The 19,532-nt window shown below is 40.4% G+C and overlaps 1 protein-coding gene across 3 annotated transcripts in view; it reads right to left on the minus strand.

Moving 5' to 3' along the window:
* tenm1 (teneurin transmembrane protein 1) overlaps positions 1 to 8,770 on the minus strand; it is a 162,550-nt gene extending 153,780 nt beyond the window's left edge. For all 3 annotated transcript variants that reach the window (XM_058063855.2, XM_058063856.2, XM_058063854.2), the window contains exon 1: positions 8,445 to 8,770. The gene's annotated coding sequence lies outside the window, so the exon portion shown is untranslated. The remainder of the gene's footprint in view (positions 1 to 8,444) is intronic.
* Positions 8,771 to 19,532: the final 10,762 nt, after the last annotated feature.

Here is a 19,532-nt window from a genome sequence, read left to right on the forward strand (position 1 = left end):
GTCTTTCTGCGCTGTCACATTGTCTCAGCCATTCAAATCCCAGTGCGCTCCTTACACAATAACAACCAAGGTTAATGCCCAAGCACAGAAGGGATAGTGGGAACATGCAGTGGTAGTCAAAGGAGTTGGTTGCCGTAAGCACTATATGGGGCTGACAGGGACTTTTAACACGACAATTGATTTAAATAAGCAGATTTAACAGAATAAAAAAATAAAAATGATTCTTAAAGGGGCTAGTGTGCAGGCCACACTGCTAGGAGACCTGGGTTCGATTCCCCGTTCGAGCATCTCTCGGATAATGCTCTTGTATTGAGGCTCCAGCCTACGCTACACCGACCCGACTTTTGGAGGTGCACGCCGTGCTTTGCTGGAGGGTTTGGAGAAGGACAAACGAGCCAACATGGCTTACGTGTGCGACATAGCATAATGAACCCTTAAATTTCTCCTGCATTTAGAAGGTATTCAAACCCACATCTGCATCTTCTCCTCCAATTTTGAATCAACATTTGCAATAGAAAGTTGTAACACATAGAGAAATGCCAGCTTCAATAACATTCCCATTCTCTTTTTAATTACAATTGTTTGCTCACAATAAAGGAAGCAAACTAAGTGCTAGACAGAAGTTGTGGTTACTCAGTGAGCTTACATTACATGCACCATCGTGACAAAGAGATGTAAAAAAAGTACTAAGTGTGGCCCAGTGGCTATTTTCAGACTATGATCATTATTTCATGGCACACAGCACATTCTAAAATACAATTATACAAAAAAATCCAGCAAAAATGAGAAAATACACGAGAAAAAACAGAAATTTTGATTCAGTTGTCCCTGGTTAAATCACACTATGTGAATACAATAGGAACAGCATGGCTTGAAAGACAACAACTGTGGCAGCATCATTTCTTGCATTAAAATTTACTATCAGAGTATAAAATGACATAGTGTACATTATAGCTATCAAATGTATCTTATTTATGATGTATTTTTTGTAAAACTAAGACAGGAACAACATCAGACCCACAATACAACAGTAGCAGCCTGGAGTTTGTTTTTGTTGTTCTGTAACAGGCAGAGTGCAAGTCGGAATTAACTTGAGGTTGTGAAGATTAGATTAGATTTATTGGTTCCCAGGGGGAAATTCATCCTTACTGACTGTATTTTACAGAGACAAGAAAGCACATCGCACACAACAACAGTAACAACATACAATCAACATGATAGTAACGACAACAGCAGCAGTACAGTAAAAGCCGGACAGACAGATAAGCGGGGGCAGCTGTTCAGGGCGGCTATGCCTGCAGGGATCAGGCTTTTCCCAGGATTGCTAGTGGGATGAGGTATTGGTGCGGTGCACTTCGACTCCACCCACGAAAGCGGTAACAGTGGTGGGACAAACGTGACAAAAAACATCATAGTGGGGATGGAAGAGCTTTTTTTATTAATGCCATTTGATCGACCCACATTACGTTTGAGATACTACAACAACAAGGAACTTTCCCAATTCTAAGGATGAGCTATTATGTCTTAATATTGCTTCCCATATCGACTGTAATAGGCAATAAGAGTATAAAGGTGACTATAGGGGTGTTATTTCATGTCTACAAAGCTCTAATAATGTTAAACATGGCATAAATATGTTGTCTATGCTTTAACTATGAAAGTATTCCAGTTAGGGCTGGAACCAATTAACCGCATACGAGGGACGACTGTACTAGCGACTAGGGATGCTCTGATCGATCGGCCACCAATAAACATCAGACGATTTCCGTGGAAAAGCATGTAAGCGGCATAAAAATATCAAATTGCCCCCTTTAATATTTAGATTTTCCAGTATGTGGAAAAGGTTTCAACTGTGCAGCATTGAAGAGACAACATGGTGACTACTGGGGGTAGGTTGGCAGATCTGCATCAGGGAGCATTTGTTGTCCACATGGGTGAGGTTCAGAATCAACATAGCATATCTGAGCAGTGTTGGGACATCCATACGGTTCACTGATTTAGTGATCTTTCAATGTGGCCTCTGGTGTGGAGTAGCTGCTTTGACTTTTCACAGGTCCTTTTTTTCTTACTCCATCTCTCTTTTTAACTTTCTTTCATACTGCTTCTAACCAAACAGCCGGGTTGATTTTGTGATACTTACTTTGACTTTCTCACTGATCTAAGGATGTCTACTTTTCTCCCAAAGAATACATGAATATTTACATGCACCACACTGCTTTACCTCGCTCGAGTCACAAAGGAATATGACCACAAATACACCGGCAAACACAGAGCAGAGACCACCCAAAACCACTTAATCAATATTCCTGACAAGGAGAAGCCTTATTCAACACAATTGATATTCCTCCTCTCTCGCAAGATAAATACATGTCAATGTCCTCCTTGCAGGCCTAAAAGGCTGTTCACACTAACTCGTTTTGCAAATAAAGCTTTACATCAAGACTGACAACCGCCTAAGCTCTCCGCATCAGCCACTGCTCGCTAAAAATCCTCTTTCAATAATGCATTTGGCTGCTAAAACCAACACCACTCAGAGATAAGCAAAGTGGTGGCATTACAGAAACAAAATTAATTGATAAACCAGTTGTAAGCAAGTGCAACAGTACTTCCTGTATAGCCCCTTAATGAAGTTGTTGATTATGGAAAAATAAGCGAGTCCAATTCCTGAAGAGGAGTTATTGACGAGATCAGCTGCGTCTTCCAAGCGGCATTATAATATTCTACTATAACTTTACATTGGAAAATACAGATATGGTCAAGACAACAGATTAGCTTAACCAAAGTATTTTTCATAGGAGATTAACAAGGCTAAGACCAAAACTGAGATATTCCAAAACGTTGACTTTGTGCTTGTGACGTTCATCGTCATACTTGTGAATATTAGCATGATGTGAGTTGAGTGATGCTCTCGGTTTAAAGCATGAACAGGGACGCTTCTTCTGATTTGCATAAGAAATCAAAAGGTAAGTCCAGTGCAACTCTTTTTATTTGCGCTTCACCTTTTGCTCACTCTGTCATTGTAATTCCCACAGTAGTTCTAGCGGATTGCTAGATTGCTAACTGATTAACAAACAAACTGCGTCTGTGTTTGGAAAGGCTTCAACTTTGCTTGAATGTTTTACAGCCAGTCCATCCATGAGAAAATGACTTTCTTTGCCAATATTAGCTACCAAATGCCAAACATTCATGAGTTTATGTAACAGTGTGTTCACCATTCACCTCAAAATTAAAAATGTGTGACCATGCAAATTATCAATGAAGAAATGTATTATATTTGACAAACCAAAACACTTGAACCTGGTTGAGACTGGTATAAAATAGAGAAGTAGTGCAAAAATGGCAGTCGTTTCGCTCCTGTATGTTATTTTCTATTGTATTTTCTTCATTTTCAGGAAACAAACTGGGCATGCTACGAAGAGATTTGCATTTCTCATTTTGGTGGTTGTCAAATGGACCATTGTGCCTTCTTGGTATACTTCACAGAACAAACCCACGGTTGTTTTTCTGGGCACATCGGGTCGGGATGACACGCAATGCATGCTGTAAAATATGAGATTTCAGGTTTGTTCCATCTGGAGGCTGCACATATCAGACTGGGTTTAGCTGAAAAATGCCTCCACAGTCCTGCTACGCTCTTCTAGTATATTCTAGTTACTTAGTTATTTTGTCATGGCATTTTGGCTGGCAATCAGCAGAGAACGTGCCTCTATGCAGTTGGAAGTAAATGTGTGCCATGATAGACACACTTGAAAAACTAAAAAAAAAAACCAACTAATAAATGAACTTTTTACTTTGTACATCATACAAGTGGAATGATGCATTTAAGAAAAAGTGGATCTGTGATTTACCATTAACAGCCCTGCAGTTTTGCAGATGTTTGGTCCGTTTTTTCCCTGAAAAAAGGCAATTTCTTCGGGTAAAAAACATCTCATTCACCATAAGTCAGTAATAATGTATAAATTATATTTAATCATTTAAAAATATGATAATCCAGCAACGCCACCGAAGTCAGCTGGGATAGGTTCCAGCATACCTGCAACCCTCGTGAGGATTAACGTGAGATTAACTTAAATAATCATTGATTAGTGGAGAGTACTTATATATTTTTTATTCTAATGCACAAGTGTGTGAGGCAGATTTAGAAATTAAACTTGAATCGTATCACGAGTGAACAATGGCAGTTGAAAAGAGAACAGGAAGCGTTCAAGGGCTCAATCGCTTTTACTGCTAACTTTGATTACTAAATATTTTTAGTTTGTTTTTTTGCCATACACGATGGTTTGGAACATAACCTGTAATTCTAATTGGTTACGCTGAGATAAAAGTTTTATCTGTATAATAATGATGTGTTCTTTAAGTGGTTAGCTTTCAGTTTAATGTCCTTATAATGTTGTTTGCTTTTAACATTTTTTTCAAGGTTGATTTTCAGACAAGCAGCATTTATAGTTAAAGCTTTTTTGGACGGAATCCTAATCTGATGATGCTCCTGTTCTCATTCAACTGAAGGTGAATTCCTGAATGCTGTACATCTCTCTCAGTAAAAGCTATCTGGAACCAAGTCCGGTTTGTCCTTTGTATCAACAAGACAAATATAATGGCTTCTGACTACATTATTTTGACAAACTTGCAGGATGAGGTGAAGGACAATTTATGTGGCAATAAATCTGTGAAGAAACAAACATTGATTTTCCTTCTTGGAAAATTGTCCACTGACTTGATTAATAAAAATTTCCCAGTGAGAAATGAATCCCTGTAGGTAGGCACCATCTCTCTTTGTGTGTGTGTGTGTATGTGTGTGTGTGAATGATATTTTAGCTGCGTAAGTGTGTGTGATAACCTGTGTATGCCTTGAATAACACATTTTTGTGTTATGTTCAGAAAGCAATTAAAGGGAAAAACTCACAAAATGTCACAATCCACTGGAGACAAATTAAGCACTCAGAAATGACCGCAGCATCTTCCTGACAGCTTCGCTGTCTCAGCCCTCCAGCTAGCTACGTTCCTTTAACGCGCCTCCTTCACACACTAAAAGACACACACACCACACTCCTCTTGACAAATTAATCTCATATTTTAAAGAGAGGTGGAGTGGCTTGACCAGTAAACCTCTCGAGGCTGCGATCCTTCTGTCTTTGGACCAGGGAAGTAGTTGAAGTAAGACGAGTGTGTACGAGGGTCTGTGATTGCATTTTCTCAATACAATTCTCATATAACATGTTGCTTCTTGTTAAAGCACATATACAATAGTTCCTGAATTTTGCCCAGAGCCCAATGGAAGAACACAAGAGGGAATAAAGAGCTGGAGATGTGGGTTGAGACATAGCCAAATACTTAAAAGAAGATTGCCTCCGGCGTACACGCTAGAACCGTGCCTGTGTGTGTGTGTGTGTGTGTGAATTTGTTTGGACCAACACTGACTGAGGGTGACTTTAGTTTTGATATTATTTGGTTAGCTTTGCAGTTGTTGTTGGTCCTGCTTTAAAAGGGCAATGCTTTATTGTACTGTATCAGACCAGCATAGGAGAACGGCCATTCCAGTTTGGGTCCCCAGGAAATTAAAAGAGTTACATCATCTGAAAATAAGTTCAATCAAGTATTTTTATGTATAGTCACTGATAATTCAACTATGTCTGTGTGTGTTCAGTGTAAACCAACAATAATTGCTAGGTAGCTATATTTCATGTATTTGCTAATTCTAATGCTAAGTCATGTTATGTAAATGAGTCAGCAGGAAATGTAAATAAAAATTAAAGTTGCCTGAAATGCACCAATACACATTTTGAATACTCCAGTATGTGTATCATCGGATTTAGAGTTGGAAAAAACATAAAATTGTTAAGTTTTTCAGAAATGTCCCCTCAACAAATAGATTAGGATTATGTACAAAATTGGTAATTTATGATTGAAAATGAATGTATTTTGAATAAATACACTACATGCCTCCAAAAATGTAAAATAATGGTTAAATATAGTATTATGTTTATGCTTCCATATCATTCTTATAGTAAAAAGTAGTCAAATTTAAATGACATATAGTACCTAAGTTACAGTATTTTGCTTCCTTAATTTATGTCTTATTGCAGAGCAGGTTTTTTTTCCTCCATTGGTCCTGTTGCCAAATGATTAGAAGCAATGTTAATTAGCAATGCATTTGTTAAACATGAGTATGGAACAGTATCAGACCAAGGAGGTAGTAAATATTAGAAGTTGTACAACGGTGTCCGTGTTTTGGCGTCTAATGGTCCAATTTTCGGAACGCAGGGATGGCAAGGGTGCAGCGACTTTAAAATGATCAGCAGGGGTGGCGAATATGTGACACATACTAGCTTCCCCGGCAATTACATTCTTATCATATGTGATGGACATGCAGAGAGAGAAGAGGGGGGTAAAATATCCCACTAGGCTTCAGATTGCTTCTTAATCCAGTGGCGGGTGTAAGTGCTCTGTGTTGTGTTATGCACACCCCCCCTGTGCCTCTCACATTGTCCTCTCACTTATTCATGACCTCAAATTTATTAAGGAAAAATCGTTTGGCAGCAACATCGTGGGGCAGAGGGAAACGACTGAGCGGTTCAACAGGAGAGGGGAGCATTACAGTGCCATGGGCAAAAGCATTCCTGGAATGAAAAATGATTAATAATGCAGGGCTGGATAACAAAAAGAACCCCCCTGCTGTCTGGTACAGTGTGCACTTCACAAAGACAATGCAGTTTTACGCAAGTATCACACACATGTGAACACTTTTACTTGGTATTCTCCACTTGGGACAATGCCATATGATGACAGGCGAGCATCCTAACAGCGCAGCGGCTCTGTTGTACTGAAATAATGATGTGAATGCAAACCATGGAGAAGCGTCTCCATAGTATACCATATGTGCTACCCTCTTGCAACATGACTGGAAATGGAAAAATGAGAGCGCAACAGCTGAACAAGATCATTAGCATCAACATCAAACTACTGCTGAGGAGTCAACTGGCAGAGGTTGATATGAGTGAACGTTGGGTGGATTGATTAGCCCAGTCAGTGGATGACTGACAGAAATGCCAATGCCTTATCAGTGGCATGAGCGAGGCGTGTAATTGGTGGTGTGACATTTCAATTCAAAGAGCCGCCATAATGGGTGTGCCATTTAAGATATGCACTTAATTAACAGCGAATGAACCCTATAGAGCCTAAAAAGCATCCATATGTAGATAACAAGTCAATAACCACATTATGTGACGATGTGTGGTCCAGGTTGTGTGTGGGAGTGTGTGAGAAAGGGATTGCAGCTTGTTTGTATGTGTGTGTGTGTGTGTGTGTGTAGTACTAGTAGTAACCGCCTATCTAAACTCCATGCACAGATGCTCTCTACTAATATTTCTTTAGACAGACGGTCTTATTTCCATTATGGCACAATGAGAAGGCCATAAGAATGTGCCTGCCACATATGAAAACCTCAGGTAGGGCAGTGACACCTCCCTGACAACCCATACGGCATTAATATTCCCTGCTTTTAAACAGGCTGAAGTAAATTTACTGCTCAAATTGTCATATTTTCAAGCGGAAGAGTAAATTGTGACAAATTGTAGTTTCTCATTAAGTGCATTTGCATGAACAAATGAAAACAATTCCAATGTGTGTCATTGTAGTGATGAATAAAACATGATTAACAGTGAAAGTTGTTCATTTTCATTGCGGAGCTTATTAAGATATATGTGGAGGGTGTTTTATTTAATTATTTAGTGGTTTCCTGCAAAACAATTACAATGTGAAGGAGAGAGAAGGTATAATTTAAATCAGTTGAAGCATATCCTAACGATGGCAGCGTCACAATAATTATGATTTATTCACATGCATTTTTTTTCTTCATAATAATTCTCCTTCACTTGTTTTTAAGTCTTTCTGTGCAGAGCAAAAATAAACATGCAGCTCATAATTTTATCTAGAAGTGGTGCGGCCGTCTGCGCCTGCATTCACACACTTGCACACAAGTTTTATAGACACCTTTTTCAAAGAATTACCAAAATTTGTCAAATGTGATGGACTTGTAGGACAGCAGTGCGTATGGCCCTGAAGGTAACACTGTTGGAGCACAGAAGGCTCCAGTTAAAGAGATCTACACCCTGTGGACCTCATGTGGCCGTGTTGGCATCATTAGGCTGCCTCAGTGCTGATGGAGATGGAGAGGAAGCAGCCAGCGACTCAAGGCTGCCAGAGGACTAAAAGCAATAAGAGATATTTTTTTACCAATCGTCATGATCTGTGTGTAAAAGTGTGTATCCGAGCATCCTCGGCGTCTGTGTTCCATTCACGCATGAACACGCACGGCACAGTACAGCACAGACTAAACAGCTGATGATCATTTCCTGTGAACTCACGTTGTCCCCCCAAAGCAACAGTGCTGAGACCGGATCACATGTCGTGCATGAGTCCACTAAAGGCCGGAACTGGACGCTTACCTTCCCGATGTGTAGCAGCCATTCCTTTTTGGTCCAAATACACGCTTAAGATCCAAATGCGGTGCAATCCCCCCCTGCAGAATCGGAAGCCGTGACGTTGTGTTTTCTGCTAAACGTGGCGGAGACACCCCGCGTTGCTTCTCGGAGTCTGCCGGTGTGGCTCGGAGGCGGTGGCGCTGATGCCGATGCCGATGCCGCTTCAGACAAGATCTCTGCAGAGACGAAGGGGGTCTGCTATGCTGACAGGAGGGAGCCCGGCAAGCTGCGATTAGCCGCACTTGAACCCGACGAGGCTGACTGGTGATGCTCAGGCTGCCGAGGCTCAGTGCCGCTATAACAGCATCCCTGGATCATACCACCGCACCACGGGTAAGGGGGTGTGGCACAGACCGGTGTCGCTGCAACCACAGGCTCCATTCTCAATCTTGTCTCTTTAGTCCATATCGCTTCACATGACTTACAAGAGTAAAGTCCACTTTTTCAGTTGCAATGGCTTGTTGGAACCTTAAATCTGGGGTTTGACTATAAGAATGCATTTCCATATGTAAAGTAATATTTCATTTTTTTCCTCTTTAAATTTGTATTTTTTATATTTTATCTTTTTTCCCTGCAGAAATACGTGATAAAAATATACTTATTACATCTACTTTTAAAAAAAAATTATACGCATTTATGTCTTCATGCTTCACTGATAGTATTTTTTCAGTCAAGGGTTGAGATTTCGCACTTTCTTTGGCAGTCCTTGAATGCACCACAGTTGCTGAGAGACCCATAAGTCAAACTTATCACTTCTCCACCATGACTCCGATTCCCTGTGTTCATCACTAGTCTTATTTCACCATTTATCAGTGAAGAGTATCTATACATTTTATACATTAAGTAGTCCTGCACGTAACCTTTGCGAAAAGCAGTGATACTGTGTGTAAGTAACAATACTACCATTTCAACTTATTAGCATTCTTTTTTTCCCACATTTTTGTTGTTATTTTTTTAGTTGCTAAGTTTGGCCCTGAGGCCACACTTTGGGCACCACTCTTTGAAATGTTTTTTTTTATTGTTTATGTGCCAATGAAAACCATCTTCAGACTGCGATTTGGACACCTTTTGGTATGAAACAGATACATGAAACAGCTACAAACATTGGCCATAAAGTCTAATATTTGCATTAATTACAATTATTAGATGAATTAGCTGTGTAACACCCCCGGGAAGGAAATGGATCCCCTTTTTCCTGACAGCACGACCTCATTAGAAAGACTATTTATGGTCATGTAGATCAAATGTTTCCTTATAACAGGGGTGTTCAAACTTTTTATATACTGAAATGTGTTTAAAATGTGTCAGTTTTGTGCTATTTTTCAATTGCTGCTGTTTTTTATGTTTATTTCAACAAAGTTCCTCAAGCCATTAATAAAGGGACAACCCACGTATATGTCCTTATGACATTATAGCTGTTTTACATTAAAAAAGCAAAGAAATTGAACTTGACACTAATTGACTGCTGCAGAAGATCCTGTAAGATGTTAATTTAATGCTTAATGATGGTGACCTATGTGCTCTATATGTGTGATGCTTGACTGAGGGTATTCACAGCCAGTACAGGCTGATACAAGGGACTTGTGAATGACAGGTGTTCTAATGATGCAGTTTATTATTTCCCCTAAGCCCAGCACGCAAGGGGCTACAAACAACCAGTTTGACAGATATTTCCATCTATCTGTCTTTCAGCCTGTCTTACTATATCCCCAACACAGAACAGCAGCATGCATCTTTTATCAACAACGGGCTCTGGCACTTTCCCCTAGTTTCATCACCAATTCTTTAAACTGAAGCTGCATTCTACACCTTTCTTGCTTGAGTGCTAAATGATCCAAGAGAGCACACAAACCAGGTAAGGGAAGATTCTGTTCTGTTCTTTGACATATGATATCCAGTCTGTGGCACCGTCTTGTCAATGTGTTGCCGCCACTTCACATGAAACGTCTTGCAGCAAAACCCCGGAAGATGGCGGTGGACTGCGATCAGAGGAAAAAGACCTGAAGAGCTTCCAATGTTTGCCCACTGAGCTCTAATGGCAGGCACATTATACCTCCAGCAGGTGGACAAATGCTCTTTAAGGAATGGTTCCCTGTGGTCCGCACATCTCCTCAAGACATCTCCTTGACAACCAGCTCATGGTTGAGATTTGAAATGTCACATTGTTTTAGTGCGGGCCTTTTTTCATCATTTTATTCTACTGAAGAGGACTAATAGATAGGAGGGATGCAAAGTGGACCGCCCTTGTTATAAAAGAAACAACACCCTGGTACATTATTCCAGAAACATTTACATTTGCCATGAAAGTTGGATTGTATATCCATAGGGTTTGGAAAAGACAACTGCTGTCTACTTATGCTCGCGTTTAAGGCAAAGGAGGCTGACATTTTAGTATAATTATGCCCTGTAAGGCTGCTTAGGCTGCATTTCATAGACATAATGCCGGTTGCAGGATATCAAATGTCATCAGATTATACTGCAAATTGTATAAGCTAATGAATGAGAAAAAAGAGTTCATATGTGCAAAAGATGTCAGTGGAAACAAACAGGAGAGGCCCTTCTCCTTAAGACGGTAGTTTGCCGAGCCAATTATCCCTGCCCTATTTGGACAACACAGCAGAGAGGGATGCACCGCACAGAGGTGGATTTAGAATCGCTACTCCATGAAAGCGATATGAGGGCGAAGAGAAAGCTACTGTTGCTGTTGTGAATGCTAAGACCGAGCGTCTAGTGAGAATAAGTTTGATGGGAAGTTGGCCGTGCCTGTCTCCTCCCTGAACCATCCCCGACGTATGCACCTTCCAGGCCAAGTGGCACATCCGTGGAGGCCTGGAATACATTGGAATTGAAACTAACCGCTGCCTGTACTTTAGCCACGGCTAATCCATAGAATGGCCGATAATTGTTTTGAATATTCTTGTTCCGTTTGAACATCACGGTTCCAACGCTTTGTATTTCTTCCATAATTAGTTAATAATGATTGCTGTTTCATTGTTGAATATGGCTGATTATTGGTTACAAAATGCATATTTAAGAACATTTTAAACCACAGGACCAAGTTGGTTTCGGCTTTTTTCCTTCCTTAATAACAGAAATAATTCATAACTAAGTAGAGTTAAAATGATAGAGTCAAAATGTACAGTATGCACCGCTGTTTGCATATTCTTTGGTGGCCCCTGAATGCATCATAGTTCCTGCGAGAGACGCTGGCTCCCTTTCATGAATGGTTGTTTATCTATATGTGCCCTGTGATTGGCTGGCGACCAGTCCAGTGTGTACCCGCCCGAAGACAGCTGGGATAGGCTCCAGCACCCCCTGCAACCCTCGTGAGGATAAGCGGTAGAAAATGAATAAATAAATGAATGAATGAAAATGGAAGAAATGCGGCGTTGGTCTGTCCTTCTCACCATCACCTAAAAGCATTTGGAATGTTTACCCGGTGGCGTTTGTCAATTCATCCACAAGAACATTTGGTACAAGTTAGATGTTGGGCGAGGAGCTTGGCTCACAAGCTACAATGTTCTTCATCTGGAACATTTTCAATGAGCTTGAGGTCAGCTCCGCACCAATCATGCTTTTATATAAAGTTTACCTTCCCTTTTCCCATAAAGATGGAAGCATGCAATTGTCCTCGGTCTTGGAAAAGTACAGGATGAAGATTCATGTAACACTACGAGGTCCAGCACAACCTCTGACTGATTAATACATTTAATAAGAGAAGTGTCTCAATACTTTTGTCCATTTGGTGTTTACTGTTGGGCTCCTTATTATCAGATTAAGTATCCAGTGCTACATCACTTCACAGCTGGAGGCCCTTTAAATGAACATTATTTAGTTGTGTGGATACAAACATAGTTTTTCTCCCCTGAACTCCTTGTCCCTTGTAGGCTGTAATGCATTGGCCATTGATCAGTGCAGGCAAACAGGGGGATTGTTGCTTGCTTTATTAGATACTAACAATTATCCTTTCAGTAATTCCCTGCAATTCCCTCCTGTTATCTTCTTCTTTATTTCAGGCCGGGTCTCCCACCTCTTTCACAACATCTTTTTCAAAATCCTCCTCCTATTGCTACACATTGTATTCTTGTTTTTTTTTTTTTGCTTCCTCCCCGCACGACTCCTCCCTCTTTGCTCATCCCGTCTCTAGTGCCACATTGCTGTAGGGGCTCCTCCTGCTTATGTCTAATGAGGGATCTTGGATCAATGCTGTCAACAAAGGGATAGAGTACGATTATGCCCTCACAGTGGATTCCCAATCTCCAGGGGTGTAAAGAGTAACAGTAACAAGGGTAGGGGGTTTCTAGAAGGGTTTAAACTTTGTACTCCATCCAGCTTCCTCTGTACAGTCAACCAAGAATCACAATGGAGGCATGAATTAGTTAATTTTTTTCCATAAATGATGACCTTTCTAAAGCTTAACCATAAATCCTCTTATATTTTACTCTATATGACCCAAAGGAGTAGGAAGAAGTAGAGCTTATTTATACAACGATTAACAACACAATGATGAACACCGTCCAACACAACGATGCGACAGAACAAGGCTAACAGGCTATTCCAAAAGACAGGAAATAAAAACATTGAACACTGACATTTTGATCCCACTCCAGTGGCGGCTGCTGGTCATTCCGACCTACATCATATATGTGTTTATTTATTTATATGCAAATCCGAGTATCTGCCATGATGTGCGGCTTGCTAGCAGCTGGAGCTGCTGCGCGAGGTTACCGTGTGACCAGCTGTGAGTATGAGTGTGAGTGATTGTGACGGGCTGAGATGCTCCGCAGATACCGCTGCTCTTTGGGAACGAAACCGCAGAGTGACAGAAGGGAGTCGCCAAACACGACGCTCATCGTTATTAACAAAGACAAAGTCGCTGGGCATCGGTAAAGTCCCTGAATCAGTTCAGAACAACGGAATGAAAAAGCTCCAGTGGAGGTTTATGCAGTAAAAATTCCAATACACAATTTATCAGCAATTTCTGTATATGAAGGGAGAAATTACTTATTGGTGATAATCAATAAATGAACGTTTTTGCTTTTTTCGACTAATACAAAGTTTATCATTCTCATTTTGCCAGCAGTTTGAAAGGCTGTCCTTTCAGCCTGCTATTATTATACCCCCCTCGGAGAGCAAAAGCAGCTAAAAAATAAAGCAGTCCCTTAAAGGTCCCTACCCATTCATCTCCCACAGCAAGAATCTTAAGGCAGGTAAGATGCAAACTGGTTTCAAGGTGGTGACATTCCACTTCAAGCCTTTCGCTCATAATTAGTCCTGTCTCTGAAAGGACGTGACATTCATAATTTCTAAATGAAATCTATATGTATAAACTGATGGCAGTTTAAAGAAAGCAGGAGTCACAGAGGATGCAATAAGCTGCAGACGAGGACATCATTGCAGCAAAGACAGGCTGCGTGGGTGCCGTACCGCAGCTATTGATTTATAAGGCATACAGTATCTTCATCCTTACAATATGCATGAAAGTGAAGGCAACATCAAGAGAAGTGAGTTGAGCAATGGAACCGAGGCTTTGTTCTTGATTTGCTTTGGTCCCAAAATCAGGGCTTTCTACTTCGGACCCCTAAAATCTGACGACTATTCCCGTATAGATCAAAGTGTGTGTGTATGATTTGGGGGGGCTTTTGTATTAAGTGGCGGTGGTTTGAGTGCTTTCCCCCATGCGAGTAGCAAAAAGCCTTCAGATAGCGAATACCACCCTAAAGCTTGGGCGCTTCTCCTTTTATCACTGTACACTCCTTGCTGGTGCTACCCTGCTTACCTGTGACAGCAGCGCTTTTCAAACGCACCTCATTGCATTTCAAACGCCACCGACTCCCACTCCTGTTTCCAACGCTCCCAAGCTGATTTACGTAGCTGTCAGCTGCCCAAATACTGTCTATCCCCTGGCCTTCTCTCCCACTCCTTCCCAAACTGACTCCTTCACAACTTTGAGTAGTTAAGAAAATGTTTTATGCATTTGCATTCCACAGCTGCCCACGCACAGGCAGCACAGCTCCTGAAAGACGTAGTCTCTTTCCACGTACTGTACTTGTGTGTGTGTGTCGCATGTGTCTTCATCTGTTCGTGTTTGTAGTCACACGCAATGGATTTGTACTTGGTTTTACCTGCTTATTGAGAACATACTGTATTTAATGATTGTGTTGTTGAAAATAAGAACATATCCCGTCTTTGGGAATGAAATATATATGTACATTATGCAAATCTAAACCTCAATAAAAGTAAGGTATGCCAAAGGCCATTGTGGTTCCAGTAGCCTATTCTTCAGTGAATTAATCACAGTAAGAGTCGGATGGTCCGCCTACATACAGTACCTAGCATTTGTCAGAGAAAGAAAGGACACAGTAGCAATGAATTTGCATTCGTTTGAAGATGTATTATTAATTCATGCCAATGAAATTTTGCATAAAGGAGACTGGGTGAAGCTTGAAAGCGGTAAAGAGAAAAAAAAAAAAATTCCCAATAACCACAGTGACGGAACCGGTCTCGATATACGTTTTCATGGTGTTGCTCTGCTTGTGGAAACTATACTGTTGTCCAAGCATAGGTGCCCCATATTGGCCGACCCCCGGAGAACAACAGGGTGGCGAGCGTGGGCCTATCTTATTTAATCAGCACGTGTTGAGCTAAATAACAAGCTATTATCACCAACCACCCATCAGCTGCTGCTCGCGTTCTCAAACAGCCAATGCAAAAGGTCAAACGCTGATAATGAGTAGAACGAAAGCGCTATTACTAATTAGATGTGAATGTAAAATTTGAATGGGGAATTAGGCTGTTATGTGCAAGCAAGGCATCTGGAATGTCAACTTGGCAACTCATCTGTGGTCCATATTGATTTTTTCCACCATTTTGCGCCTCAATATTGTGTTTCAGGTCACATGTGCTTCACATGCTCTTATGTATTTTGACACAGTTATGTCTTCTCTGTGCAGGGGAGTGGGTGGCAAAAGTAAAATCAGTAAAAATCAGTAGCAGCACACTAGCTGGTAGCGTCCCAGCTGAAAGGGAGCTTGATGTGTGGAATGGACGTGTGTTGGAATGAAACAAAAACAGCAGAAGGTAAAAGCTAATAATGTGTTCCACTTGTATCCGCATCTATGTTGACAAACAAATAGTGTACATTCAAATCCCATTTAGAAACATCACAATCTTAATAAAGTAGCCATCTTTTAACCAGAGGAATTAACTTCAAGTGTCCTTGAGCACTTGCTTGATCTCTCACTTGCTCGAGGGGCGCTGTTGTTGTGCTAACCGGCGCTCTTTTTATCTTACAGCAAAGTGCGGCTTCAAACACGACAATGCAAACCCTGATAACGCTGTCCATGGTGCTGAAATATGCAAGAGAAAATCTACAAGGGAAATCCGCAACTCACTTCCAGTTGGTTTTGATGAAATCATGTGTTTGCAAGGGAAACATTAAAAAAATGCGGAAGTCACCACGGAATGCGCTACAGGAAATACACTTCTAATAGCGTAGAAAGCCGTGGTGGGGTTCAGTAGCCTACTCTAAATGATGATGATGATGTTTGTGTGAGAGACGAGTAAGAGTAGTAAAACAAGTCCAAAGTAGCTTACAATAAGTGGACCTGGCAACGCTGATGTGTACAGGTATGTGAGTCTATGTTACGGCTACTACTTTGGGTAATATGAGTGTGAAAGTGTGACTATAGGGGTGTTATTTCCTGTCTAGAGGGCTCAAGTAATGTTAGAAACCATTGTTAGAATGCCTACGCTCTAACTATGATCAATAAATCCTACTTTGTGGAAATTCAGTTATCGTGGTCGAGTCTAAAACTAATTAATCGCAATAAATGAGGGGTTAATGCAATTAGTTCTCTAGTGAGTCTCGTGTTCTCAGACCAAAAGTACGTTTTGGGGCTTCTTTTTTCAATATTTTCTCTTTTCATGTTTGTTCTGACTGTACATGCACATGTTGCATGTTTCCATACTCAGACAACATGCATGAGGAGAAGTGTGCATAGATTTGTATGTAAAATGAGAGAGTTAGTGTGGAACGTTGTGGCTTCATGTGGATTTCATCATTGATTTTCTCTGACATGACACAATTGTTATGAGCATAAGCACACATTCTGTTACTGTAGATAACCATGCTGGGAAAAGAATAATCTTTTCTTGAATGAACAGCAGCCCCCCCAACAGTAAATCATGTTTACTGTGTCAATAGCAAAGCCCACACTCTTTAAATACAACCCATTTCCCAATGCCATTCATTATAGGAGGCTTTAAAAAAATCAGCCAAAAGGATGACGTTAAAGGATGCACCGTGTATTATAGCCTACCATGGTTTTGTATAAAAAATGATGTTAAACAACTAGTTATATTTTGTCATTTTAAGAAGGTCAGTGCAGGATTGCCAGAAGATTCTATTTTATTGAGACCAATTATTGCTCATTGAAAGAGAATTTCAGTGTGTTCATAGATCATCATATGGTATGAAATTGGTCAAGGCAACGTCTTTTATGGACTTCAGATATAAAAGCCTATACAAGTGCAGACACTTTTTGGACCCATTTGGTATTATTACTATATCTTTGCAGTATTTTTTGTCTGATTGCATCACTGAATGAAGTTAGCTGTGACTGCCCTTGGCTCTGAATTAAGGTCTGCAGAAGCATCACAAGCATTCAAATCGTTTATATTGTTTCTCTTTTTCTTTAAATTCTACCTTTCTTACAGTATAATATGGGTAATTGTATGTATCTAAACAGCAGACAGGGCCAGCAGGACCTTCTCTGCTGGCCTAAACACTATCAGCAGCAGTGACCTATTTACAACTTCAATTCTGTTATTTGTTCCATTATATTGTATTAATATATTTCCATTCACTGTATTGAGGATGCTGACACTTGGCATAGGGGTCTGTGGTTCGAATCCCAGTCAGGTTGAAAAGCAGCATATGCAATAAATGTTATTGTTAATAATAATAATAATAATATGGACCTATTTGTATAGTTTTTTCCAATAATGAGAGACAAACTGGTTCAGTCCTCACTAAAAACGCATTGCACACCAAACAGTAAAAGTAAAGTAATATTAGATTTTGTTTATTTTTTGTTTTGTTTTGTTTACATGTGTGGAGTCTCTCACATTTTAAAAATCTGCGAACATTTGTGAAATCTCCAATTGAAGACACCTGTTTTTCATATGCACTACACAATTTGCAGAGCTCACAGCTGTACTGTCAATAAAATCATTCATCGATTGAAAAAAAAAAGCATACATACAGCCACACCAATGCACCAGACAGGGCCTCAAGCAACAAGCTTATGCACCAGCGAGGCTCAAAGGGTAACCATGACAAACAATGCTTATGGGATTTAGTCTTCAGTCAATTTCATGACTTTGCCTTCAGCCAAAAGTCATGAAATTACATTATGTTATCAGGTGAGAGTGCCAACATTTTGACAGCATGTCCCTTAACAAGCAGGACTATTTTGATATCATTTGCTCCAACTCTCAGCATTAGGAAAAAATAAAAAATCAGGATTAATCTCCCCCATAATAAAGCAACAAAAATCCGATTATTCACCTTTTTTATTTTAACTTGAGCCAACAACAAAACCCGCAGCCTTCAGTTATTGAGCCTGCAGAGGAATAAACAAGGAGCGACATGTAACATACAGATAAGATGATGCTTCTGTACAGGTGCTCGGCCCCAGCCGCTGGCTTTTCTTCCATTCAAGGATATTGTTGATGTCACTGCAGAAGAATGGAAATAAATGATGTTTGAATTCCTCGGGGGTAGGGTGCTGTACGAACACATAAAGCCACATAAACTGAGATTAAAACATTATGGTGCAGGATCATTTTTTTACAGCACATCCTATGTTCATTATATTGTTTATGCAGTACAGAACAGCATCTAATTCTGTGTGAAATGAATGCAACGCTTCCATGCCGATATGAAGCAGAATCTGTGTTGAGCTCACAACACCAAAGGTCCCTGAACTCCTGAGACTGTTCTAGCGGGGAACCAAAGGCGTATCTGCAGGCTGCCACATCACACACTCGTATCTGTCTGGAGCTGGTGTACATCATCATGAGCTCTGTGGCTTTGGGTACAGAAAGATCCAAATGCTGACACTCCCAGTGGAGCACCACTTTCTCTTCTCCAAAGCCTGAACATATTTCATTACAGCACTGGGAGTTTGAATCAGCGCTGTGTCTGTTGGAGGTTTGTGTTGTGTCTCGTACATAAGTTGCACAAGTTGAGCGCTACCCGGTGTAGCTGTTTGCGCTCACGGGTTTTCTGAGTCACGCTGCACCCTGAAAGTGTGATGGGAAATCTGTAAACAACGTCAATCACTGGAGGAGAATAATGTCGTTTGCATATAATGAGAAAGGGCACTGAGCATCACACTTAGAGTTGCAATTACTGACATCTCGGTGACTCTCAATGTAGCAGAACTAATTCATACATACAAATGTATGTCTAAAAAATGATGACTTCACTTGAGGCTAATTAATAATCAAACACGTCAATGAGCAGTGGAAAACACAAATGATGCGATGAGCTCGACTATGCGGGGCCTTCTGCCATCACTGCTTCCTGTATTTACTGCATGTACACCGCTATCTGTATCTGTATCTGTTCACCCATCGAAATGATCTGTATCCGTATTTGTACTCGGCATAAACCAAAAGTGGGTGGGCCTCAAACTGGTATTATTTTAAGTCATTATTTTAATCAGAAGTTGCTATATTTATTGTTTATTGTCCAGCAATATTTGTACTGTGTATGTGTGTAAGTGACCTGTAAGATTAAAATTTTTATTATGATTTTTTATGATCTGTGTGAGTAATGGCGAGCAATAACCAACACACGCTCAGTGAGTTTGACACACAGCGAAAAACGGACAATTTAACGCTAACTTCACTCGCAGTATGAGCAAAGTAACCGCAGTAAGTAAACACATATATAGAAACTATTTGTACTATGAGATTAAAAACAAACAGCAAACACGTAACTCATATACAACTTGCCCGCAAGGCATGCTGGGAAGTCCAGCA

Source organism: Doryrhamphus excisus, linkage group LG22 (assembly GCF_037039965.1).
Source record: "Doryrhamphus excisus strain RoL-2023G ecotype Guam linkage group LG22, RoL_Dexc_Guam_v1.1, whole genome shotgun sequence".
Lineage (NCBI taxonomy): Eukaryota > Metazoa > Chordata > Actinopteri > Syngnathiformes > Syngnathidae > Doryrhamphus > Doryrhamphus excisus.